The 27,389-nt window shown below is 39.8% G+C and overlaps 1 protein-coding gene and 1 pseudogene across 4 annotated transcripts in view; both read right to left on the bottom strand.

The window, feature by feature from the left end:
- COL8A1 (collagen type VIII alpha 1 chain) overlaps nucleotides 1–27,389 on the bottom strand; it is a 155,467-nt gene that overhangs the window by 52,409 nt on the left and 75,669 nt on the right. For all 3 annotated transcript variants that reach the window (XM_082626195.1, XM_082626194.1, XM_082626196.1), the window contains one exon: nucleotides 4,477–4,596. The gene's annotated coding sequence lies outside the window, so the exon portion shown is untranslated. The remainder of the gene's footprint in view (nucleotides 1–4,476; nucleotides 4,597–27,389) is intronic.
- LOC309807020 (mitochondrial fission regulator 1-like) lies at nucleotides 8,797–9,654 on the bottom strand (annotated as a pseudogene). Its single transcript has one exon. The product of its transcript is annotated as a mitochondrial fission regulator 1-like (transcript).

Genomic DNA, 27,389 nt, shown 5'->3' on the forward strand with positions numbered 1-27,389 from the left:
AGTTCTTTCCAAGGTACTTTTTTTTTTTTTTTTTTTTGTGGTACGCAGGCCTCTCACTGCTGTGGCCTCTCCCGCTGCGGAGCACAGGCTCCGGACGCGCAGGCTCAGCGGCCATGGCTCACGGGCCCAACCGCTCCGCGGCATGTGGGATCCTCCGAGATCGGGGCACGAACCCGCGTCCCCCGCATCAGCAGGCGGACTCTCAACCACTGCGCCACCAGGGAAGCCCCCCAAGGTACTTTTACTCTAAGCTTTTCGATCATTCTACAAGTATAAAATGAGACAATTTAATGAATGAGCAATTTGAGGCATGAACTAACAAAGTCTGACTTTTCTCCTGCCTATAAAAATGGGTAAGAATGACTGAATTATTGTTGTGAATCTACATTGCTCTATGTTTGACAGAGTCTTTGGAAATTGGTCTCAGCTACATCAAGACAGGTGTATAAAGAAGTCCAGGACTGTGAAATCCGTATTGTGGACTCTGAACAATGGAATCCTCTAGTCCAGCTCTGACCAACAGAAACAATGTGGGCCATGTATGTGACTTTACATTTTCTGGCAGTCACATTAAAAAAGTTAAAGAAACAGGTGAGATTAATTTTAATAATATAGTTTATTTAACTCAAGATATCAAAAATATTATCATTTTGATGTAGAATCAATATAAAAATATTAATGAGATAGCTTACATTATTTTTTTTGTTCAAGGTCTTAGAAATTCTGTGTGTAAATTTACAGTCAAGTACATGTCAATTGGGACTAGCCACATTTCAAGTGCTATATCACCCCATGTGGCTCATGGCTACCATATTGGACAGCCCAGCTTTGGAGGTACCATAGCATGGCAGTGTGGCGTAGAGAAAAGGAAACAAAGACCAGCTTGGAATCCTCATATATGTCTGTTCCTGGCTCTGACATTTGATACTGAGATGACTGTGAACAATTGATTTAGTGTCTCTGGGTCTTAGGAGGCTGTGAGTAAGGTTAAATAATATATCATATTTGAAAGTGCTGTGTAAGATCATAAAGCACCATGCATGTGTAAGGCATTATAACCCCCTTTTGTTGTCGATTTACTCTCATGACTTGGACAAGGCCACATTCCCAGTTGGTAGGAGAATCAAGGATAGAATCTGGGGCTTCTGACTTCTAGCCATCTGCTTCAACTATCGGCTGTTCCTAACTTGCTGGCTTAAAAATAAAACCCAAACGTTTTTGTTTTTAAAAAATGAGGAAGGAAGAGAGTGGCAGCAAGAAGTAAATTCCATGTTAAATGGTTAGGGTCTTCTTGGCCACTGTCATAATGTTCTGCAGTAAAATTATACATACAGGATATTTATATACTTATATATCAGCATTACAACCATCAAGGATTGGACTTTATTGCTGTCATATAATACAAAACCCTACGTTCTTCAATGTTTCGAACAACTTCTAAATTGAAGTGTGGTTTCCCCACTCTATTTATCTCCAAAATGTAGTACAACCACAAGAAAGCCCTTCCACACTGGGCTTGATTAATAAAACAGATATGGATCAATTCAGCAGGTTTTCCATGGATATTTTTGGTTACAGATGTAGCTCATTAATCCACATGTGTGAGACACCATCTCTCTAGTGTGAATCCAAGAGACACATTAATCTCTGAATAGAAAGTGGAAATAATTCAGTTCAATTCACCATATTATTTAGTGCTTACTGTGTGTAAGACACATCAGGTATTTTAAGGAGCAAATGGAGCTTGTTTCTCTGATAAACGTCACTTAGAAATATGTTATTCAACTTGAGGATAATATGGAATCTACCAAACTGTCTATGATATATGATTCAGGAATCTATATTTTCAGAAGGTATAAAGATGATCAGAAAGGAAATTCCAGATTATCCAAAAAATAATTTACAAACTTACATTCTTTACTTTTGGAGGGCATACAGAGGATTACTTATTATGATCTATTTCCCTAAATGTAAGTCTGTCATAGTTTTCATATTTAAATTTTTGGGTCATTTTCTACATTTGTTTCAAATGAATTTCTTCCTAGAACTTAAAAACCACATGATATATTTAGTTTTATACTATGTGAAATTAAGCATAAGCCAAGTTCATTTTCACTGAGAAGACATGCATTCAAATTCTTTGTTCCCTTTCGGTCAAAATTCCTCCTTAAAAATGACTTTCATCTGGTTATTTTTTACTAGAAAACTATCGGAATATAAGCTTCAGTTCTGACTGAATTGACTATGTTAAATAAATATGATTTTTATTTTCACTTGCTGAATCATTGCTGTTGACCATTGAATGAAATCGTTTATTGAACAACCTTTACATTTTCTTGCTTTTGCACCCTAGTTTAAAAACAAAGTTTAATTTTTTAAAAGTTCAATAAAATGTATTTTTGATATTTCCATCATAACTTTAAAAGCAGTTCCTTTCCTCTGCCCTATAATAAACACCTTCTGCATTTTTATGATTTAATTTAACATTATTATTGTAATTTTTTACTGGGTGAGCCCATCAATGCCCTTGGCAGCAAGATTTTGTTACAAGAAATCCAGAAGCAGCTGAGCTTTAGTTGGCTGCAACAGTTATACAGTTTCTCTGGATTGAGTTCAGAACCTTACCCTGACATTATGAATGTAACACACGTCATGCGTCCTCCTTCAGCTTCTCCAAAATATGTGATTGGCTTGAGTTCTATAACCTGTTGCTTAAATGAGCATATATTTTTTAATTCAGTGGTTTTGCATTATAAATATTTCATTTGGTTAACATCTGGCCTTGATAGAATTAGTGGTGCCTGTAGTAAAATGTGATACGTTAGGAAAATGAATAATGTATTTGCATTTCTCCAGGAACTCTGAATGGATTAATTCTAGACAGGATGTGGTCACGTGCATTAACTATAGGGCTAGATGCTGTGTTTTTCTTTTTGTTCAAGTGCACCTCCAGCAAGAACACAAAAATGTGAGGAATCTTAACTATTCATTCTTTCAATTACTAAATAAAAGTATGTAGACTATAAAAAGCCATTGTACTATTAAATATTAGGAAACATTGAGTTGTGTGTCCAGAAGTCACACTTAAGACCAGGCAAGGGTAATATGCATAAAATGGCTGTGGATACTATGAGATAATGTCTACTCATCAGAAATGTATGGTATTTTTTTCTGTCGAAGTTCAAAAGTTAATGATGGGGCCTCCCTGGTGGCGCAGTGGTTGAGAGTCCGCCTGCCGATGCAGGGGATACGGGTTCGTGCCCCGGTCTGGGAGGATCCCATATGCCGCGGAGCGGCTGGGCCCGTGAGCCATGGCCGCTGGGCCTGCGCATCCGGAGCCTGTGCTCCGCAACGGGGGAGGCCACAACAGTGAGAGGCCCGCATACCGCAAAAAAAAAAAAAAAAAAAAAAAAAAAAAAGTTAATGATGTACTTTATATTTTAATTGCTTCTACTGAGAGATCTGTTAAGGAATAAAAGAAATTCTGGCATGCTGTTATTATTTTTCACTGTTGATATATTCAATATTGTATATAAATGAAACCATATACATTATATCATGCTCTGTTTCATACATCCTAGATTGTCTTTAGGAAAATTTAATACATGGCACTTCAGTCATCTGAAAGGAATCATTTCTTTTTTTTTTTTTAACATCTTTATTGGAGTATAATTGCTTTACAATGGTGTGTTAGTTTCTGCTTTATAACAAAGTGAATCAGCTATATGTATACATATATCCCCATATCTCCTCCCTCTTGGTGTCTCCCTCCCACCCTCCCTATCCCACCCCTCTAGGTGGTCACAAAGCACCGAGCTGATCTCCCTGCACTATGTGGCTGCTTCCCACTAGCTATCTATTTTACATTTGGTAGTATAGGAATCATTTCTTCATTACAACTCATAAAACTGTAAAGTATCAGCCAGAAAAAAAATTGGCCCAATTAAGAGAAATTTGATAATGGTAGAAAAGCACATACAGACATGACTGAGAGATGATAAGATTATTTTAATTTTCCCATTTGCACTGGAATTATTTATTTTACAAATCTCCAGATCTTTTATTACTTAAAACCATCTGCTGAATCATGAAAAGAAGCTTAAGTTAGCAATTTTCCTCTGCAAAATCTAGCTTCTAGCATCTGGTGAACACTTGGATATCTAGTCAGGTCCTATGGCAATGATTATTTTAAGACTCTATTCAACATGCCTGGGCTTAAAAATCAGCTCGAATCACACTCTGCACATGTATTTTACTCTCAGGGATTTAAAAACCTGGCATTAGTAGCAATGGTCTCAAGGCTTTTGCAGTGGAGATGAAGGTGGGAGATAGGACCTGCAGGCAGGCCGGGTACCCCAGGGTCTGCCAACAGCCCCTCTCTCCCGAACAGCGACAGTGATTCCGCCACCGCAGATGCCGCGCCTGTGGACCACCAGCCCCCAGGCCACCGCGCCCTCAATGGCTGCTCACACTTACATATAGACTCGGCCCGCCTGCGGAATCGAGGACTACCGTCCTTGCTTGTGCCTTCCTGTGGCACGTCTGGGGCTGGTTTCTGTCTCTTCACCTGACGCTACTCCACTTCCAGAACAGCTTCTGAAGTAGAAAAAAAAGAGGATACTTTTACTCAGTTGGAAAGACAACAAGAAGCTGGATTATTATCAAAGTGTATTGTTTGGGGATCATAGGAGAAATTACATTCCAGCAATGTATAAAGACACACTTCAGTAAAAGATGCTGTTATTGACCGAAATGTAAGTGCACATTTAGTTGATATTAGAGGTCTTTGTATGCTGATTAGGAGAGAGAGAGAATAATTATTTGTATTTCTGTGTATGCAAATATGCACTTATTTGTTTTTACACATATACTATATATAGCTTTTGTCCAAATAAACCTTTTTTTTAAGTATACAGTTATTGCTTTTCATGGTTATATTATGTGCTAGGTTCCCATTAATTTAATTTCCATTAATACAGGTTACAGATACTTTAGAAAGGATGTGGGCAGTTGCTACAGAGGAAGGAAATTTATGAGGAAGTAATACCTCAGGGAAAAAAGTTAGGTTTATTTAAGAGAAGTGATCTCTGCCATTAACACATTTCCATCCAATTTGCATACAGTAGTATTTGAGTTAGAAATTATTCTCTATTATGTATCAAATCAGGTCTGGTAGTACTTTAATTCAGCAATACTTTCAGGTTTTCCCCTGAGCTTTTTATTTATTTATTTATTTATTTATTTTTAAATTTTATTTTATTTTTGCGGTACGCAGGCCTCTCACTGTTGTGGCCTCTCCCGTTGCGGAGCACAGGCTCCGGATGCGCAGGCTCAGCGGCCATGGCTCACGGGCCCAGCCGCTCCGCGGCATATGGGATCCTCCCAGACTGGGGCACGAACCCGTATCCCCTGCATCGGCAGGCGGACTCTCAACCACTGTGCCACCAGGGAGGCCCTCCCCTGAGCTTTTGATGTAATTTAGTTGAGTATGCTTTATAAACCATGTGTAATTTAGACTTTTTACGAGTCATATGGGACTTCTCCCCATTTAAACTGAATTTCAGAAATTTAACTCTGTGTTTTGCATAATAGATAGTCTCTATTTTGTTTTGGTATATTTCACAGAGACTTGTTTAGGAAATATTATTTATATTTGTTGTTCAAAAAAGATTTAAACAGGGAAGCTTTGGACACTTAGATAAATAAAAAGATTTGAAAGCCAGGATTGGTCGATTAGGAAATAAGTGCAGAATTGGGTATCTAATTTAGAATTTCTGCAATGTGATATAAGTGATGTATTCTAGAGCAGTATTATTCAGTAAAACTTTCTGTGATAAAGGAAATGTTCTCGTTTTGCACTGTTCAATATGGTAGCCACTAGCAACAAATGGCTATTTAAGCACTTCAAATGTGACTAGTACATTTGTGGAATTGAATTTTTAGTTTTATTTAATTTTAATTAGTTTGGATTTGAATATCCACTTGTGGGTAATGGCTACTATATTGGAGAGTATAGTTCTGGACTTTACCTGTATTCTGTGTTCAACACAAAATGAAGAACTACTTGAAATGGTTCTAGCTGCTGAATGTCTATAAAACATGAGTGTACTCAAACACAAGGCCCAACCTCTGACGTTTACTCGGGCCTGAAGGGTGGACCCAGCAGCATTCTGAACTTTGGCTCAACTTGTGGATATTCAGACATAAATAAAGTTTGGGCTAACCATAGGTGATTTGAGAACCTTTTGTCTCTGGAAAGCCATGGAATCTCAAATGATCTCTCGTAATAAAGTTCAGATGGTAAATGGACTCAAGGGCTTGACTTTTCCAGTCCATTGCTTGTGTGGTATGAATAGCAAGTAGTGGAAACAGATATGGAGGAGATGCTCCACACACATAGCTGCCTCCATGAAAAAGCAACTCTCCAGATTCAGACTAGATCACAGGAAAAGGCTGGTAAATACTTTTGTGCCTCTACCCAAATCATCCTTCACTAAATATTCATTGAGCACTACTATGTGCAAGGCACAATGCTTAGTGCTGGAGATAAAATGTTGAAAAAAAAACAAAAAAGATATGACCCCCGCCCTCATGGTGATTAACTGCATTAGACAATAAGATTTTTTCCAACATTTTCTTCCTCCAATTTTTTTTTTCTGGATATGGTGAAAATAAAATAGGAGAAGGATACACAGGATAAATAGAAACACTGAAGATCACGATTATGTGTGTGTCATACATCTTATTCAATTTAGTTCTTTCTGCACAGCTTTCACAGTTCCATAATCAGAAGACAAAACCAGTTTTTGAAATGCACTATTGGAAACAGAGAAAATAACTGAAAAGATCTCCACTTAAATTTTTAGAGCATGAGATGACCATCATCATTTAGCATTTATTGAGTTTTTACAATATATGTTTACAAGGAGTTCTTTCCTCTCTATTAGCCAGAAGAATATCGTTTAAAATAATTACTAATTAAATGCTGTTATAGGAGGACACCTTTTTGCTTTGTCATTCAGGACACTGTAAGAAAGAGTGCTACAATCACATTTATGAAATGAATCAAATTTTCAATATTTGAGCACCATCGCAACACCTGATGGGAACTACTAGCTACACAGACCAAATGTAGCTCATTGTATTTCAGTTCATTTTGGAAGAGTGAACCAGAAATGTGGCAAAGTACGAAGCAAGAACTATTTAGTCACACTTCTTTTTTTTCCCCTCCACACAGCAACTATATAATTAAATGTATGGCTAACCTGAATTTTTAGATGAGTTTTCCAATGTATCACTGATGGAAATTTAAAGATGAAAATGATTAAGAATTATATTAAATGAATGCAGCCAGAATACATAGTACTTAAAGTATCTAAAGACCATAAAGTCATTTCTCCCAATATAGTAACTGATAATGTCCTTGATTTTGTAGACACACACTTTGAAAATAATTTTTTAAAATGAATTACAAAGCAATGGAAGAAATCACAAAGAAGAAGAAAGATTAATGTAAGTACTTAAAAACCAGTTGCTTACAAAAAACATTATAAACGACTTAAAAGGTGAAGTGGAATTTGTTTTATTCTTTAAAATGTTTTGTACCCTATGGAAGTTTGAAAACATAGTCACAAATTCTTTGGCCCTCCTCTGTGTTCCCTCCCATTGAATGTGGAAGGGCTTGTGACTGCTTTGACCCATAGAGCACAGCGGAGGTGACACTATGTAACTTCTGAGTCTGGGTCATAAAAGACCAGGAAGTTGCTGCCTTGTTTCTGGAATATTGTCTTTTGGAATTCTGAGCCTCCAGTTAAGAAGTCTGAGTACCCTGAGGCCACCGTGCAGAAGCAGCCACATTTAGGTGCTCCAGCTGGCAATTCCAGCGGAGCTCAGCCTTCCTTCTATCCCTGCCATGGCACTAAGCATACAAGTAAAGTCATTTGAGGCCCTTCAGGTCAGCCAATCTACCAGGTGAATAAGCCATGAGAGAGAAAAAGCTCCCAGCTGAGACCCATAAAATTGTGAGATACAATCAAATGTTGGTTGTTTTAAAGCCACTACATTTTGATGTGGCTTGTTATGCAGCAACAGAAAACTGGAGCATACCTGCTTGTACGTGTGATATTTTTATAATAAAAATTGAAAAATTGAATGCAAAAGTCACTCTGGGAATTTGTCTGCAAAAATTGCCAAAGACAGTCTTAATACCCTTCCCAGAGAAAGAGCTCTTACAGATCACCAAGAAAAAAATACTAACACCATATTAAAGAATGAGCACTTATATGAACATAAAATTCACAAAAGAAGAAAAGGCTAAAAACCATGTAAAAAATGTTCAACCTCATTAGTAAGTAAAGGAAATGTGAATTAAACAATTAAATTAAAATTTTGGTTATCAAATTGGCAAAGATAAAAAAATATTAAATATTGGTTTGGGTAAAGTGGGAGTATACACTGCACAAACTTTATGGAAAATAAATTAATATTACATGTCCAGAGTTTAATACAATAAAGTTGGTCATTCACTTAGGCCCTGTTTTCACCCAGGGACAAGAACAAAACAGAAACTTCTATCTCACCCTTTAAACTGGGGCATTCCAACCTATACAATTAGCTGCAACATGTCTCAGCTCAAAACAGGCCTTAGCTTCTGCTAAGTTTGAAATATGGAAAACATATAATGCGACTCTTCTCTTTTAGTCCAAGCTTTTGGCAAGACTGTTGCAGATTTCTAATTGAGAGGCAGAAACATCTGCGTGAGGAAGGCAGCTATTGAAGGAATTCCCGGAGCAGGAGACTGAGTTTGCAGAGCTCAGTGCCATCAGTTTCCTCTTCTACTGATATCTTCTTCCTTCAGAGTAAACTCAGAGATAAGGAAGGCAGGGTCTTCCTCCTTCAATGAACTCGGGTTCAGATCTTGGCTCTGCTTCATCCGGTGAAAGTCCTTCAGGATACCCATCATGTCTGCAAAGCTGCTGGCCTGGGACAGAGAGAGACACAGTAGCTTTGTGTTCTGGTTTGCAAATATCAGGGCTGGCAGAACAAATCAGGAGGACTGATGGAAGCTCAGAGAGTCTACCTGGGTCTCCTCGGCGATGTCACTAACGGCGAAGGAGGTTGTAAAGTGGAATGAAGATCCAAAACAAGGTAAGTGGGGAGAGACCTTTGAACTTTCTGGAGATAAGAAATCTGTTGTTAACGAAGCCGAAACTGCATCAGCCGCCATGATGTTAGCAATCTGGCTGCGCAGGTGGCGCAGCTCATCCTGCAGCTCCATAGGCGGCTTAGGGCCGGCAGGGCTTCTTCGAGGCCAGGAGCCTCTTCTCCATCTCCTGCAGGCTGGGCCCTGAGGCATTGCGCTGCCTGACAATCAGAGGGCTGGGCTTCCAGGGGCTCCTCAGGGGCCGTGTATGCTTCTGACCCGGGCAGAAGGCTCTGCTTCATCTATAGCATCCAGGCGATGTGAGCCAGGGTAGGGACTCGGGGCACAGCCCCCAGACCCAGGTCAGAGATGTTGGGGAGTGCCTCCAAGGATTCCGGGGGACATGGCTTCAGCCACAGGTTGGTACCCATCCTTCTCACTACACTTCGAACAGCCCCCTGCGGCTTGTTTTGCTAGACTGAGATGGTCACATTGGCTTCCATTCCCCGCATTTCAACTGGCTCCTGCACTTGAAGGGCCAGGCGGCCACAGGGCAGCTCTGGGGGCTCGGGTAGGCTGGAGGCTGACTCTTTCACCTCAGGCCGTCTCAAGGAACACCAGGCTTCTCCTCCTCAGAGCCCCGCTCTGGCCTCACTCCCCTCACGGCCCCTCCTACCACAGCGGTGCCCAGACTCAACCGCCCTCACTTCCCCTCCACATTTCCTTATTAACAACTCTTCCATGGTTCCAGCTGCATTAAAAAAGTACCTACTGTTACTCCACTCTTCTTACAGCAGACGTGGTGAACTTTGAAAGAGTAAGTCAGATCATGCCGTTTACCCGCTTAACAGCCCCTCTCTCACATCCAATAGCGCCCCATAGCACTTAGATCGGACCTAAATTGCTTTCCCAGCTTCCAGGCCCCGTATGATTCTTACCTTGCCTACCTCCCGATTTAGCCCCCTCTCCCCCTTGCCCTTTATTCTCCAGCCACACTGGCCTTCTCCTTATGGGAAACATTGTGCTCGTCCCCACTTTCAGGCCTCTGCTCTTCCCGTGCCTGGAATGTTCTTCCTCCAGAACCCTGCATGGCTGGGCTCTTCACTATTTAAATCTCAGCTTACATGTCACTTCCTCAGAGAGGTTTTCCTTGACCGTCTGATCTAAAGTCAGCCACTCATTTTCATGTATCTCTAATCTAATTCTCTTTCATCGCACAGTAGCCCCGATACGTTCCCTACTTAATCATACATTTTATTCATTCGTACATTCATTCAACACCAACCCTTCCTATCTCCCCACTCCTCTCAAGAGCAGGGAACTTGTTTGTTTTGTTCACTGTAACATCCCTTGCAGTTGGAACAAGGATGGGCACGTGGTAGCTGATCCATAAATATTTGCTGGATGCCTTGCAAATACTTCTTGTACTTTTGAAACAAGACCAGACATTGTAAATTATGTGGGCATTTTTCAAAGCTTTGATGGTTCTGATTAAAGTACACTGCTTCAATTTCAAACAAAAGAAAAACCCACAAACAAAATGACAACAACGTAAAATTATTTCAGTAGTGTGATGAGAGCTCCCCTGTCAGATCAGATGCTTTCAAAACTAGACCACCAGTCAACAGGCTCTTTGCTTTGAATTGAAGAATGTGCACCTCCCACCAATATTTTTCGTGTTGCTGAACATGTGATTTATTTACTGGGTAAGGAGTAAACCTTAGTGAAAGACTCCCCTTTCAGCTCTGAAAGTGCTGAAAACAGGGTTTCATCTTTTGAGGCTGGTTTAAAACAAACCTCTGGAATGGGGAGATGTCTTAATTGCCCCATTGAGTAGATGAGATTTAAAGGTGTTCCTCTTGGTGTCATTCACTCTGGAACTGCAGGAACCTTAGCGGCTGGGTCTCAGTGGCCAACTATGACCACAAGATTCTACAGTAATGAGATCTGTTTCTATAAAATTCATGAGAAAAATCTGAATTGCTATTTATAGATATGCCACACCATTTCAGAAATGATATAACATTCAGTCACTCAGGCTCAAGTTTTGATATGTTCCAACATAGCCTATCCCCACCAGTTGTGAACTTCCTCCGCAGCCAGGCAGGCCGCATTCTTATGATTCTTGAAGGGATGGGAAATACACATTTATTAAACACATCCTTTGGGCCAGTCTCTTTGCTAATTGTGTTATCTGTATGGTCTCGTTTAATCCTTAAAACTGTGCAACAAGTGAGTAAAGGTCATCAGAAGACAGATCCTATTCTCTCACACAATATTAAAGAAGATTGGTCAATTAGGAATCGGCAAAACAAAGGAACTGTTTATTCTTATCCCACTGACATTATCCCAGGGTTTAGTTTCAAGTTTTTCAAAGGACACTGTATTTTACTGAACTGATTCATGGCAGTTGTCTGGAGCATGGAAAATGTTCATTGATTTAACAATGTTATTAAATTGGGCACAAGATTTCCACAGGAACTGTGTATTTGAGTTGTTTAGAAATGCCAGGGCATTAGTTAGGTGAGGTACCTTGAGGTTCCTGGAAGCTATTCTTACAGTCCCATGGAGTGGTGCATCTGATTTGGTTTCATTAATAATGTTTGGAGAGCCGGAGCAAGGGGTGGGCAGGCTATTTCCTTTTCTCCACCCATCCGAAGGAACGCCTTCATCCTTCAGCTGATTTTTATAAAAACTTAAGGTTGTATGTCTCAAATAAAACTAGGAGTGTGAAATTCCATATCTACTGAAACCGGGTTAATTCTGAATTAATGACTAAATCCTGATAAACTAGGAGAGAGGAAAAAAATCTCCTAAGGTTGTACTAAGCCACTACTGAGGGTCTGGATTGTGGATAACTGGCCTACTTTTAAGTACATTGCAGTTAGAGAGACACTCATTTTCCTTTATTTTTTAATTTATTAAAAAAAATTTTTGGCTGTGTTGGGTCTTCGTTGCTGTGTGTGGGCTTTTCTCTAGTTGCGGTGAGCGGGGGCTACTCTTCGTTGTGGTGCGCAGGCTTCTCATTGCGGTGGCTTCTCTTGTGGAGCACCGGCTCTAAGCATGCGGGCTTCAGTAGTTGTAGCACGTGGGCTCAGTAGTTGTGGCTCGCGGGCTCTAGAGCGCAGGCTCAGCAGTTGTGGCACACGGGCTTAGTTGCGCCACGGCATGTGGGATCTTCCTGGACCAGGGCTCAAACCCATGTTCCCTGCATTGGCAGCTGGATTCTTAACCACTGCGCCACCGGGGAAGCCCTCATTTTCCTTTATTTTTAAGACCCATATTATGGTCACACAGTTCAAAGGAGCCAAGTATAAATGAACTGGTAGAAGAAAGGATTGAAAAGATCTAAAGATCTAAAGTATATCTGAAATTCCTACCTGTTTGGAATAAGGAAGGATGAAGTGAGAAATTAATTAACACTTCAATATGCAAATAAGTCTGAGAAATAGTGACTTTAGTTTAGAAAACTGGAGAGCAGAAGCTTCAATGGTTGGAATCTAAAATTAGGCCTTCATAATGCAAGTTAAGAAGAGATAATTGAGAGGAAGAAGTCAATGAGATTTTCATTCTAGGTACATCCTCTTGACACTTTTCCAATTGCTAGAAATATATCAAACGTTTCCTAGAAGTTCCTCATCTTTGCTGAGAAATTGTAGCCCTTTTCAAATGAAACTGTTAGATAACTTTCAGACAGGATAAAATAGTAAGAACATAATGGTGATTCAAGGTGTAGTCAGAGATCTTCTAAACAACAGAGTTCAGGAAGAAGACTGAGGCTATGTTTTTATATATAGTCAAGGAGAATCTAATATGGAGTCTCTTTTCAGTTATCCAGATATTTTGCATTATACAGCAATGTTTAAATTGAACCAACAAGTGCAAAGTAAGTGAATTCCTTTGTTTGGACTGACTATATTTTGACATCCTTGCATTCAATCACCTTAGCATTTGCATTATGATCCATTAGTATATTCATCCATATAATTAAATAATTGAGTAATTGATTAAATAAACACTGTACCTCATCTAAGATGACCTGTGAAGCAATTTGTTCTGGGCAAGTTTAAGAAAAATGCTTTGGGTGTGTAAAATTTGATTTGGTTTCACCTCCAGTTAAAAGTGGATTTATTCTTATTGAAGACTAGTTGATGATACTGATTCAGTAACAGCTAACTAATTAAAATGATGCCCCCAAATAATCATTTTATGTACCTTTGAAATAAGTGTGAAAAACTTCAAGTGTATCTTAGTAGTCACTTGTCTGTGGAATAACTTTGATGCAGAACATGGTAGAAGGAAGCAGGAAGGAGAAAAAATGTGCTGTGTGTGTTTGGGATATGGTCAATGTTCTGAAATACTCCAGAATCTTCACAGAGAAAGACTGCAGCTAGACTCTTGGGACATCAGAACGTGGTTGAGCTCCATTTTTGATGGGAAAATATTGACTTCAGTGTTTTTGATGATAGTTTTTTTTTTTTTGCACTTGAATGTGATGGTTCCTCTTACCCCTATAACAATCAAACATATTGTCCATAATCCAAGGTCAAGTTGGATTTCCAGGGAGAGCCTTCACAAAAAAATTGCCCTAAATTAAGCCATAACCCAGTAGCAATAGTAATAGTTATTACTTATTGAGGATGTCTTACTTGACAAGTTCTGTGCTAAGTATATTTACATATATATTATATTATTTAATCCTTACCATGATTCTACAATAAAGCAATCTTCTTATATTTAAGATCTTTTAATAAAATTTTAAATTAACTCATACACACACGTATATACATTTTGAAGATAGAGCTTATGTTTTGCTCCCCTTTCTCTCCTCAGCACACAGTGAGTGGCTCATAATTGGTACCTAGAAAATATTTGTTGAATTAAATGAAATGTCACTTCCTGTGCTTTTCCTGAGGGAGGGGTTTTTATCAATCATTTTGTCCTTTGATGTAACTCTGGAGACACTCAGGGATGAACAGGCACTGGAAATTTTTAACCCAGCTAAGAAACTCTGTCCTCTTGGGTCACTGAGGAAGGCTGGCATAAAGTAAGGTTGAAGGAAGATTGTGGAGGGATTGGTGGGAAGGGAAAAATATTAATTCTGGTGAAAATATCTGGGTTGTAAACATAAAGAAATAAGAAAGTTGAGAGACTGTGAACTTGATAGTTTTCTGTGGAGTGTCTGAAACCTGACAGATGATGCTCTGAAGTGAGAGCACCTGCAAGACTGGGCTTATACACAAGAGAAAGGAGGATCATGATGGTGGGCAAACTCCCAAATGAAGGCAGTCTTACTTTCTGTGCATTTCAGACCCTGGTTTATTAGATTTTCCATTTGCTGATCAGACCCTTCTCCATACTGCTTTGTTCCTGATGGTCCCTGACAGTTCTTATGGCTTTAGTGTGCTGCATATAGGAGGATCATGGGATGACATAGATTCTAAGAACTGAGTCTTAGTCTTCTGCCTCCAGCTTTGATTAATCCATGGAGTCTATTTTTTTTTTTTTTTTTTTTTTTTGCGGTACGCGGGCCTCTCACTGTTGTGGCCTCTCCCGTTGCGGAGCACAGGCTCCAGACGCTCAGGCTCAGCGGCCATGGCTCACAGGCCCAGCCGCTCCGCGGCATGTGGGATCTTCCCAGACCGGTGCACGAACCCGTGTCCCCTGCATCGGCAGGCGGACTCTCAACCACTGCGCCACCAGGGAAGCCCCCATGGAGTCTATTGATTGAGCATCCCGTCATTCCAGGAACCATCGCTGTCAAGCACAGTGTGCACGTGTGGTGTCATGCAAAGTAAACTAAGCAGACTCCATGCCTCGCCTCCAGGAGCTCACAATAAAAACCAGACAATAGATGGGGTGAACACAATGGGGCAAACAGACACACAGCTGTATAAACAAAGAAGTACAACAAATTAGAGAATTTTGGTATGAACTGTGAGTGCAAGTGCTCTGTCTGTGCACTGGAAATGAGGGGAAATTCTGCAAGTTGCAGAGAACTTGCTGGAGTCTGTGTGAGGGTAAGGAGCGAGCAGGTGATGGCATTGGTGGAATCATCCTCCTTCTTTCAATTAGGAGGGAAACACGGGTATTACTCTGAAGGGACATGTATTGCTACTTAAGTCTAGATTCTTCTAAGAGATTTGGTTATAACCAGCCTAAAGAAGGAAAGTAAAAAGTATTAAGCAGGGCATAGCCTGCCAGAGAGATTTCATAAGCCTTCTTTCCACTGGAAACCAGGCTAAAAAGAAAATAAAAACCAGAGTGTATTATAATTGTACATTCCACTCATAACCAGCTAGCATATGCCGATTGATTTTCCAAGGAAATGATTACTTTGGGTGAGTTTTTTTTTTTTTTTTTTTTTTTTTAATAAGGGGCAACACTCTTCGCCATTGTCTAGCACTTGCTGTCTTTGACATCTCGAACATTGTCAGGAATTAATCTAGATTTACAGAATTCAGCTGAAAGCGAATTCCAGGCAGGTCTCTACCTCAACCATCCTAGGCTGATAGTTATCTCTCTTCCATTAAATATATCCAGATAGGAAATTTAAAAATCTCCCCAGGAATCTTTTCCAGGGTTTATAAAACCTTCACTGCCAGTAAGGTCTTTTGATCTAACTTAAATTCCTTTGGTTGTCATTTAAATTCATTTCCTCTTCTTTCCTCATTAGAGAGGAGGGCACTGCCCCCAATAGCTCTTCTTCTGAATACAGCTGTTAAACACACACCTCAGGCTTATTTCTTTCCTGGACACAAAGGATTTTTCATATGTCATCTATTTATACTTTTTTTTTTTTTCCCTTTGACTTCTGACTTTTTCTCAAGGTAAGATAATCTTCTTAGATCCCTTAAAATTGTGAATTTCCATAATTGATTTCATGAGGTTCGTTCTACAAATATTGACATGTCAAGATGTCCCATTTCTCTAGTTCCAATCAGGTCTTATTTATTAGGTCATAAAAATATAAAAGAAATTGGAATTTATATTTCATGTTTTCTTGGAATGGGTGAGATGATAGTCTCAGTCTATTAATGGCCACTTCCTAGCTCTTAATCCCTTGGGAAAGAATTTACCTCTAGATATTGCAATGGGTGAGGGGGAATGTCTCGTTTTTCACAACTATAAAGTGAGAAGATGGACAAAATATTTTTAAGGTTTTATGTACCTTTAATGTTCAGCAATTCCATGACTAAGTTCTAAGTATTCTTTGGCCCAAAAGAGCAGCTATTTTCCCTTAACAACCACTATTCTTACAATAGCAGCAATCCTATGTGTGTCACTGTGTGTCATCCTATGACTGATTACTAAAGCAAGAATCTCTAAACTCTATTTAACATTTTTCTTTGTTGAGGTATAACTTACATATTTTAATATAAGTCCTCTTGGGTACCTACTTCTGCTTATATGATACCTTAATGCCAAAGGGTATGAGTTTTTGCATACGCTAAATCATTTTTCAGTGTATTATTGCCTGAATGTTTTTGCAAGGCCGCTGATATCATATATGACTGTTTTCATTAAATTGCTTTTAGTCCACTGGAAAGGAGCCTGTAATTCTCCGTGTTCTCTATCCACGTGAATATGCTTCCCATCTTTCATGCCCTGGGGTCTTTTAAAGCACATACTAAAACAAGCATATTGAGAAAATGATGACACATAGGGTTCTCTGTAAAAGACAATTCTTTTATTTCAAACACTTAAGTAGCATGGATTTTTTTTTTAATTTACATTATTGAAAGAATTTTCAAAAGTAGGGCACTGAAAAAGTCCATGGCAAAAATATTTTTGGGGTGGATCTCTTTCTCCAAGTGATTATATATTGAGTAATCAGTTTGCATTTCATTTCCTTTTAAACTTCTGCTGAACTTTGAATTAAGCATCAAAAAGGCATATCAGGGTTAGCCACAGCACCTCCCTCACTTAAGAAGCCCAGCGCCTGCTGAAATATTCTAAGGGATTTTATAAAAGGTGGAAACTTTCTTCTGCCCTTTTGTACTTTCATGCATTAGCCTGGTTCTTCCTTGCTTGACTTGAAAGATATTCTTCATCAAACCTCATGGCTAATTAAACAATGGAAGTCTGATTCATTTCTAGATATCAAAATAGGATGCATATTTGTATAAACTTGAGCCGCGGGGCTTCCTTGTGACGCAGTGGTTGAGAGTCTGCCTGCTGATGCAGGGGACACGGGTTCGTGCCCCGGTCCGGGAAGATCCCACATGCCGCGGAGCGGCTGGGCCCGTGAGCCATGGCCGCTGAGCCTGTGCGTCCGGAGCCTGTGCTCCGCAACGGGAGAGGCCACAACAGTGAGAGGCCCGCGTACCGCAAAAAAAAAAAAAATAAATAAATAAATAAATAAATAAAAAACTTGAGCCACTTTTCTTCTATTACCAGGTCGTCAGCAATTTATTTTCTGCCTCAAACAGCAAATCTACGTAGATTTGCAGCATTTCCTTTGCCCTCCTGTGAGCATCATCAGGCCCCTTTCTTCTCCCTCTCAGCCCTCTCCATCTAGGCTGTGATGACAGCTTTTATACCAACTGAGCAAAAAGCAAGTGCCCTGGACCCACTGGCTGGCTGACTGGACAGCTTAGCAATCGGCTGACATTTTTAACAGTTCTTTTCATGTCTTTGTCCCATTTTGTACCACATAACTCACATTGCATGTCCCTGAGTAACATTTGCACTTTCCACCCAATAGGCGTACCTCCTGGCTTGGTGTTGGAGTTGGTGGTAAGCAAGGGGCATGGCATGCCTGCACTCCCCTATCTCTAGTGCTACTCCCTAATTCTAAATGGCTCTGAGAATGCTCTCCACCACGCCTTTCATCTTTTTATCCCTTTCTTTTCATCCATCTCCCCACTCCTCCTCTCCTGCCTCTTGTTTATCTGTCTTCCCCTCCCTCATCCCTCTCACTACACTGAAATCACAAACAAAGCAGTGCTGGAAAAGTAGGGCTAAGAGAATAATGATGGGGTCTTTCCCCCCATTTGTTTTGGTTCTCTGAAATTCCTCACCATCCTTCTCAGGTTTTGACTTAAATTATCTGCCTTCCTCACCCGTTTTAATTTCAAAAACAACAACTGCCTTTTCTTAGCTTATAGTCTAGTACTAGGTTCCAGTTTTCAAACACATAGCCTGTTTTTAAAATTTTCCTAATACCTTAACCACTAAGGAGTTCATTCTTCAATGATAAACCAATTGACACATGGCTCAGTGATGGAAAAGATTGTTTGAATTTAGGTTTTCTCAGGTAATTACGCCAACTGACATGACACATTTATATAAAAGGCTGCTTTTCAGTGAATATAAAATTCCCTTGAAATCTCCTGCTGAAGATCTACATATCATTATTATCCTTATGTAATGTTATCACCTTGAATTCTAGAAAGAAAAATTCAGGTTATCTGGGGGATCACCTAGGAAGTCCAGAGTAACATAGTATACATGCACAGTACAAACTGGCATTAAGAACATGTTAAATGGAAGGTCAGTAGGATTCTGAAACGTTTTTTGTTCCACATCTTGCCACTTATCTCCTTCACTGAAAAGTCTCCACCTGTCATTTAATATTTGAAAATAATGTAAGATACACTCATTCTGAGGTTGGGTCAGCCATGCACAAAAAGTTAACCTGCCTCTTTTGCTATAAGCTTATCAGAGAGAGATTGACTAGGTGAATCATTGTATGGTACTGGGGAAGTAGCCAAATGAGAAGTTCTGGGGCAAAAATAACAGATCCTATTGAATCCATTCCTGATGATAACTGTCCACCCACAGGCTTTGGGTTCAGAAGATTCAAGATAGCTTTGGTCTTAGAAACCACTGTCACAAAGATGGTCAAAAATAGGCCTGGATCTGAAAACCATAAGTGATTATAACTCTAGCAACGTGGACTTGCAAATAGGCAAATGAATACCAAAGTTAATGTAGTTCAAAGCAAATGGGAGAACTCTGAGAACCCAGTGGGATGGAGGAAGCATGGCCCCATTGCCATTAGGATGGAATCCACATCCCTGGTACTGCACTCAGAGCCCCGTCGACCTCAGTGGCTCCTCTCTCCCCATCTCATTTCATCTGTGCTGAATTATACACAGAAAAAGGAACGACCACACTCTCTCGCCTGCTGGATTTGCCATATACTCTGACTTCTAATTTGCAGGTTAACAGATCCTTCACGTCTCAGTCTGGATGCCATTTCTTCCGGAAAGCCTTGTTGTTTCCTTGAGTTTGGATTAGGTGTTCCTCATACCTTCTCACAAATGCCCTGTACTATCTTAACAGAGCAATCAACCTGTATCAGAATTGCCTGTTGACTTGTCTGTCTTCTCTTCATGGCCCCTCTTCCTCCCCACCCAACCTGAAGTTTAGGACATTGTCTTGCTCACTGTGATAGTCTGGGTTCCTGCTTCATTGTAAGGCTATGGCAAAGAGTAAATTATTTACTCAGTGCCTATGTGGGCTAAGAACTCCTCTTGGTGTTTGAAACATATCAGTGAACACACTCACATATCTGCTAAAATATATATAAACTGCTTGGCACAGTGCCTGACATAAGTATTTAATAATGATAGTAATAGTAATGGTAAATAGCTAATCTTCACTGAGTGCTTACTATGTGTTTAAAAACACATTTAAAGTGTTTTTTTCGTGAATTATCTTGTTTTAATCCTTACAACAAATCTCCAAATTAATACTATTATTTTTCCTACTTAGTGGATGAGGAAAGTGAAGCATAGAAATGCTAAGTGACTTGCCCACATGGTTACCAAGTTGTGAACCCAGAATTCAAACCCAGACTGTTTGACTCTTGAATCTGGTCTTTTAACTTTTTTATGTTTATTTAATATTTAATATTCTGTCAGTATTATCATCATCATTGTCATGATGCACTCAATAAATACATGCTAAAAGAAAATAAGCGAGGATAAGAAATCTTTTCCTAAGATGTGCCAGTGTCACTTCATGTTTATATAATGAAGCTGTAGCATTCTGGTACAATTAAGTATGCAATTGATTTTTTAAATGATTTTGGCTCATGGAGGTTCATATTATTCATCTTTCATCACATGGATTCAATAAAACTTTTCTTATACCCCCAAAATGTTCACTTCTAAGGAGTGGACTTATTGCCAGAAATTGATGCTGCAGAAGTGGAAACCTCATTTAAAAACAGCTGTCAGTCACCTGGGAAGTCTCAAGTGGATTTTCTCCACATTTCGAAGAAAGGATTGTAGGATGGGGTTAGGAGCAGCCTATCTGCTGTTCTTCCCTGTCCTCCCTAATTAGTTCTAATTCGTTCAAAACCTCAATCAAACTTGCTGGTTTGAAGTTTTTGTATTAGCTTTTGTGGATTCACAGAAGTTAATCAAGAATGGTTAAAGAAACAAGAAAATGTTTGTTCTCCTCTCTGCCCCCTGCCCCATCAACGGAGCGTTAACTGAATACTTTCTATGAGTTCATCCATCATAGTGTGCTCCTCCACTGCAACTAGGTAAGCCTAAGTCATGGTACTTGTCTTCAAGGGGCCATACGTCTACTTGGGAAGATAATATACACAAGAAACAGTGGGGAGAACATCATACCAGTAATAATTGTGTTCTCCGCTGTGGGCTAGCCTTGGGGACTGTAGGAGTTCCAAAGAAAGGGAGATTCATGACGCCAGACAAGTGAGGGATTACATCACGGAAGAGATGGAAAACTAGGTCTCTCAGAGTGAATAGGAATTGGATAAATAGAGACGAGAAGGGAGATCATTGTGCATATGCGGAAAGGTTTGGCAATGGAATAAATGTTTGTGGGATTGTAAAGAGACTGGTCTGGCTAGAAGAGAAGAAACATTTTGGAGACTGATGAACAATATGTGTCCATGTAGTTAAGGGTCTCCTTGAACAATAATCAAATATTGAGAGCTAGATGAGCTTTTAGAGAATATTTGAATTGGGCAATTCCATCCACACAAAGTGACCTCTCTCAAATTTATCACTGTTTTGTAATACTGGGCAAGTCAAGCTCTCTGAAAACCCACTGTTAGTTAAAAAGTATCAGAATCATCACTGGAGTAGGAGAGGTTTTAAGTTATAAACCTAATTGAGACGTTGTCCTCTTCTGATGTTAACTCGTCACTAAGTTACATGACCTTGTAAATGCTACTTATCTTAGTTGGGCCTCAGTTTTCACATCTGTAAAGAATGAGCTGAACCATTTCATTTCTAATGACACTTTGAGTGTCTAATGACACTTTATGATTCTTTTTGCATTTTTGCACCCATGTGATCTTTTATGGTGGATAAACTAGGATGGATTTTTCAGACTAAACTCAAAACAGCCTGAATTTCTCTTAAATGGATTGTTCTAAGAGGTATCCTGGATGTGTCATACCTTTGTATGGTCATGAACAGTCCAATCATAAGATCAAAGATTTTAAGCCTTGCCGGGCATAGGCTGAAATGGAAAATAGTGTTCAGTCAGTTCCTACCTTTACATAAATGGAATGATGTTGTCGATGATAATAATATATGCTGCTTACTGAATGCTTATTTTGTGCCAGGAATTTTATATGATATATGTATCATTTATATAATAGCCCTTCATGTATCTTCCATTTATTGTGAAAAACACAGAGGTTTGATGACTTTCCCAAAGTCACCTAACTCACCAGTAGCAATGCTGAGTTCAGTTCCAGGGCTGTCCATGCACAAATCTATGCCTTTTTTTTTTTAAACTAGTAATGTCTTCTTGCTCAGTGAAGGATTCAGGGGCATATATTGCTAAAACTTAACATAGGTGCTGGCTCCATATACAGCTGGGAAAATTTGGAGCTCATAGGAAAGGTGAAAGAATTAGTCCCCTTAGATAGGATTTTTGTATTCCCTATTATGTTTAGGCCAGAGAGTCAAATACCAAGGCTGGAATTTAAAAGGGACTGAACAATCTTATGACTAGTAATAGCATTTGTAGTCATGAGGATTGAGACAAAAAGGGAGCAAACGGTAAGCTTTAAGGTCAAACATTCAGCACCAAGGGGTTAGCAAAATACTTTTCTTCCTAAGTTCAAATGTCGCGCAAAGAAACGCTGGGGGTTGACTGCACCTGTGGCTTGTGCCATTGAGAGGGCTTCTGAGGGGAGGTTGAGTCATCTGGTATGACAGGAAGACCACCTACTTACTGTACATTTTCTGTCTGGGTCTCTATTTTTTCCAGCATTGTTGACAAGATGTGCTGACTGAAATTCTTATTATTTAATAAGCTTTCTTCTTGTGGCAACTTTTAGAGCATGCATAAAAAACTCCACTGTCATTATGATTAGAAGAATCTATGTGTTATTTTCACAGAGTTAATGAATTTGCATTTTGGTCTAATCATTCTGACGGAATGTTTGTCTTAGAAGTAATTTTTTCCAGTGCAGCTCCCTGGGTGCTTATTCAAGAGGCTGGTCTGATGGATAAACTTTCACAGGCTTAAGGAATTCAGATAAACAGGGTGCTTCCCAACCAACATGAGAATTAGAATTCTCAGGGAAGTCTTTTGCATATGTTCATGCACCAATCAGTTGTAGTTAATAAGTCTACTAAGAGAATTATTACCCTACTCTATACCAGGCTACTTCTGGCCCTGTAATTCCCAACCTAGGTATGCCAGGGTATGGTATACAGATGTGACATGCCATGTTTAATTTAGATTCTGAAGGGTATCACCTAATAAATAAGCAGTTTGCTGATTGCAGATTCTTCCACCTTTAGATGAAAGGGTTATACTAGTATAAAGTGTTTTTATTTTAATAAAGGCAATTTGAGAAGTGCCCCAGAGTGAATGTATACGACCTTTTTTTTTTTTTTTTGCAGTACGCGGGCCTCTCACTGTTGTGGCCTCTCCCATTGCAGAGCACAGGCTCCGGACGCGCAGGCTCAGCGGCCATGGCTCACGGGCCTAGCCGCTCCACTGCATGTGGGATCTTCCCGGACCGTGGCACGAACCTGTGTCCCCTGCATTGGCAGGCGGACTCTCAACCACTGGGCCACCAGGGAAGCCCTATACGACCTTTTAATTCTGTCTCATAGACTCCATGAAATATGGAAATACAATAGGTTGTTCAGAGAAGCAGTCTCTAGGAATCCACTAATCTTTGCAGATTGTTCTAGAGAGTAGGCAGTTTAGGTCCCTACCCTAACCCTACTTCTAGCATTCCCATTTACTAATGACTTAATCAAGTTGCTCGTTTCAGGAGCAAAGGAGGACTGCAAAATCAGAATGTAAGCCTTTGTTTATTCTTTCATTTTCTCAGATACTGAGGAGAATTATTTTCTTTTTGCTGACAGTTTATGTATCTCTGGCTCCAACAAATTTTTGCTTGTTTTGAGACACATGCAGAAAAGATTTGCATTGAAAAGCTGTCATTACAGATGCCAAGGGCTGAAAGCATAAATAGCCTCTTGCATCTCAAGAAAACAAGGAATAAAATGAGTAACAGTTAACAGGACTCATTCTACCTACCTGAATTAGGATTATTCGGTCTCAGGAAATGGCTCTACCACCTACCCAATGGTGTAAGCCCAGTACTTCAGAGTCATTCTTGATTCTCCACTTTCCCTTATTTCCCGTACCTAAACCATCATAAGACCTGTCAGCTCTCTCTTTAAAATGTATCACTGATATGTTCACTTCTCACTGTCTCCACTACTAGTCCAAGCCACCATCATTTCTCATTTGTTTACTGTAACAGTCTCTTAAATGTTCTCCATGACCACTCTTGAACTTTGTCTGTCTTGACCTTTGCTGTACTTCCAAGCCTAAAATCATGCTCAAATATTTGTTGACTGGATGGATGTAAGGAGAGATGAATACTGGATAGATGGATGGAAAGAGATCCCTGGGACTACTGCCAACAAACATAAAGGGAGCTGTTTACAGGTGGCCAGTAGGATGCAGATGTGCCTTTAAGTTGCAATAGCCCCAGAACAAAGGTCGGTCCCTCAGATAGATTCCATTTCCTCATTATGTCTATTGAAATTTTGGGAAGCACTGGACACCTCCGTCAAGAGCTCCATGAGTCATTTGTTTTCTTGAGAATCTGGAAGGTTTATGTGATTGACTTTAGAAACTGCCTCCTCTAGTCAGCTGGTCCTAATGCTTATGTTTTACTTTCATGGTGGAGGGTGCCCTTGGGGGAAAAAGAATGTCATTTCACTTTGAGGGGGGTCAGGTTTTAGGAAGTCCAGTAAAACACTAAGTCTAAGACAGATGGTCAGGAAACAAAAAAAGACAGCGCCAGTTGCGTTACAACCATGACTGTGTAGTGACGGTCTCTGGCCCTCTAGTGGTAGATACATGTGTTTTCAGATGTGTCCAGGGAGAGAGATGTCAGGGACTCCCAGTTAAAATGTGGAAGTCTGAATTTGTCATCCAAATGTATCAGTGGTTAGACTCCCAGTTGGATGTGTTTTCCATTTGCCTGATTTTAACTGTTAACCTGGAGATACATCCAGACTGCCTTTTTCCCCTCCCCTCTCAGAGCCACAAGCTCCAGCATTCTGTTTTTCTACAGGAAACCAGCTTACGTAAAACAGCTTCTCTCCATAAGATAAATCCTCTAGTGACCAGTCTGGGGCAAGTTGTCTCCTCCTGTGCAACTATACACTTTGTATTTCAATAGAACACTGTTAACATTTCTTTTAATTGTAATTTTTTTCCACAAATCCACTCCCAGAGCCTATAATACTCTTAAGTGGTAAGCCAAACAATTACAGTGGCAACTTTATTCAAACAACACCACTGCTCCTTGAGAGAAGGATTAAACAGGGCTCCTGGGCAGCTGTCTGGCAAGGTGCTTAGCTCACAAGAAGTTGTCCAGTGCCTAGGATCAATGACTGAAAGAATGCTTTAGAGAGAAGGCACTGAAGGCCTTAACTCATGCAGGATGCAAGTAATTTTGCTGTAAGAGTTTATAGCTTGATTCCATAGAAGCTTATGGATTCTGTTTTAGGAGGTGCTAAACCAATTGCCATTTAACAAGCATTAGCTTTACTGTTTTCTCTCTTCCTTAGTCCATTTCTTGAGGGAGCATCTGGCATCTAGCAAGTTCCTGGGATAGCAGACAAAGAAAAGATATGTTCTGTTCTAATTCCATCTTAAAGCTTAAAGAGGCTGTGCATGGGGCATGAGAAGATTTTGAATGGTGGAAAGTGGAAGGGATCAATCTTGGTTAAATTCAGTGTACTTTGTGATATTCATTCTTGCTCTATCCTTACTGTTTGTGTGAACTTGGGCAAGTTACTTGAATTTCTCTGTTCCTCAGTTTCTTTATCTGTAAAATGGGGACTATAAGAAGTAACTTTCAAGGCTGTAATCGGCATTAACTGAAATCATGTTTGCAAAACACATAGCAGAGGCCTGGTGCAAAACAAGGGCTCTATGAATGTCAGCTGCTATTATCAGGGTTTTTATTCCAGTTTTCTCCTTTGCTCATGTTGAGCATTGTTCTCAGTATTGCTAAGATTTTTCTTTCTCAACATTTGTGCCACAAAGGCATCCAAAATCTCCTGCTGGGGTGACCAACTGTCCCAGTTTGCATGGAAGGATGGGCTTCCAGAGATGCTGGACCTTCAGGGCCAAAACCAGGAAAGACCTAGGCAAACCAGGCTGGGGAATCACTCTACCTTTGGAAAGATCCCATGTCTGATTCCCAGTTCCATGAGGTCTTCCTTAGGCTAGGTAGTCCTTCAAAAAACAGTCAGTCTGATGCTCTTTGAAATCCACCTTGTTTCTGGAAAATCTTTAGATCTTTTCCCTTACGTCATCTCTGCAGACATGGGGCAAAAGGCAGTGCCAAGGAGAGTGGGGTTCTCTAGGCATCTTCAGCAGCTTGGTTTTCAAATCAAGACTTATAAATCATGGGCCTGGATGTCCGGCAGGCTGAGAGGTGAACCATGGAAAGGAATCAGGATAAACTGAAATGACTTTTGCCATTGGCTTGGCCAGTACACCTTGCCAAGCAGTTTTTCCCTCAACTTCAAACAGATCAGTGTTATAAGGGGAAATTTTCTACATATGTTACTCATGCCTTTACCCTCAGTTTGCAAAAATGCCATCTTCTCAGAGAGGTAGAGTTTCCAGGAATTGTTTGGGATCTTTTCCTTCCAAGAAAGTACCAATTGAATCGTCACAAATAACTCAGTTTTTCTTCATGGTTCATGGTGGGGATAATAAGATCTGATTCTGTTTTCAGCCCCAAATGGTCCTAAGTGCATTCTCTCCTAACCTTTCAAAATATTTCATTCCAAAGTATAACTTTGGCCCTTTCCAAAGAGTATAGATTTTCTGTTTTGTTCACTTCCACATTTACATGAATTTAATAGAGGTTGACAAAAACCTGACAAGCTCAAGGATTTTTATTAGTGGAAAGAAAGTCACAAACTGAGAGCATTACTTCTATTTATTGATAGCATCAAAATGTTCTGTTTCTTTTTTTAAACCAGCCTCAGTTTGGAGATATAAATCATCATTAAGAAGGTAGATGGGTAGAAAATACTATCCCCACGTTGCTGATTTTTTCCTAAAAAACATTCTGTTAAAAAAGAACCATACTACTTAGCTTATTCTTACAATTCTCTCTATCCCATAGTCTCTCCCTCTACTCAAAAGTAAAATTCACCTGTTTTTCCATGACCTGATCAATTGCCTCTAAGCTCTGACTTGGTTTAGTTTGTCAGTAGTCTAGGACCAGACAGGCCTGAAATTCTCTGTCATTTATCAGTCAGCACCCCCCACCACCACCAGGTATTAGGTCACCTCCATTTGTTTGTCTGGTGAGAACTAGCTTCCTTTTCTGAGACTGGAAGCCAGATTGGTTCAACACCAGAATAGGAACCTGGAACTGACATTGGTTTTGCAGATGTGCAAAAAAAATCCCAGGAGTTTTGAAAAAAAGAAAGAAAAGAGGAAAAGGGTTTTGCGAGAAGAGAAAGTGTTTTCAGAAGGCTGAAAACAGAGCAATTAATCATGTGGTGACTATTACACTTGTTTCTGTTAAAGTGACTCACTTTCCCTGAATTTTCAGACTGTTAATTCAATTTCATTTTTATGTAACTACTGAATAACTGTCACAATTTTTTTCTTTGCTTTCTCTTTTTTGTTGTTGTAGTTTCTCAAAGTCAGAAGGCTTTCAGATTGCTTCCTTGTCCTAAACCAGGAAAGGAAGTGATTTCATATGTGAGATAATGAAGTGAAAAATCAATGCTGGATC

Source organism: Mesoplodon mirus (assembly GCF_964341445.2).
Source record: "Mesoplodon mirus genome assembly, chromosome: 6".
NCBI classification, from domain to species: domain Eukaryota; kingdom Metazoa; phylum Chordata; class Mammalia; order Artiodactyla; family Ziphiidae; genus Mesoplodon; species Mesoplodon mirus.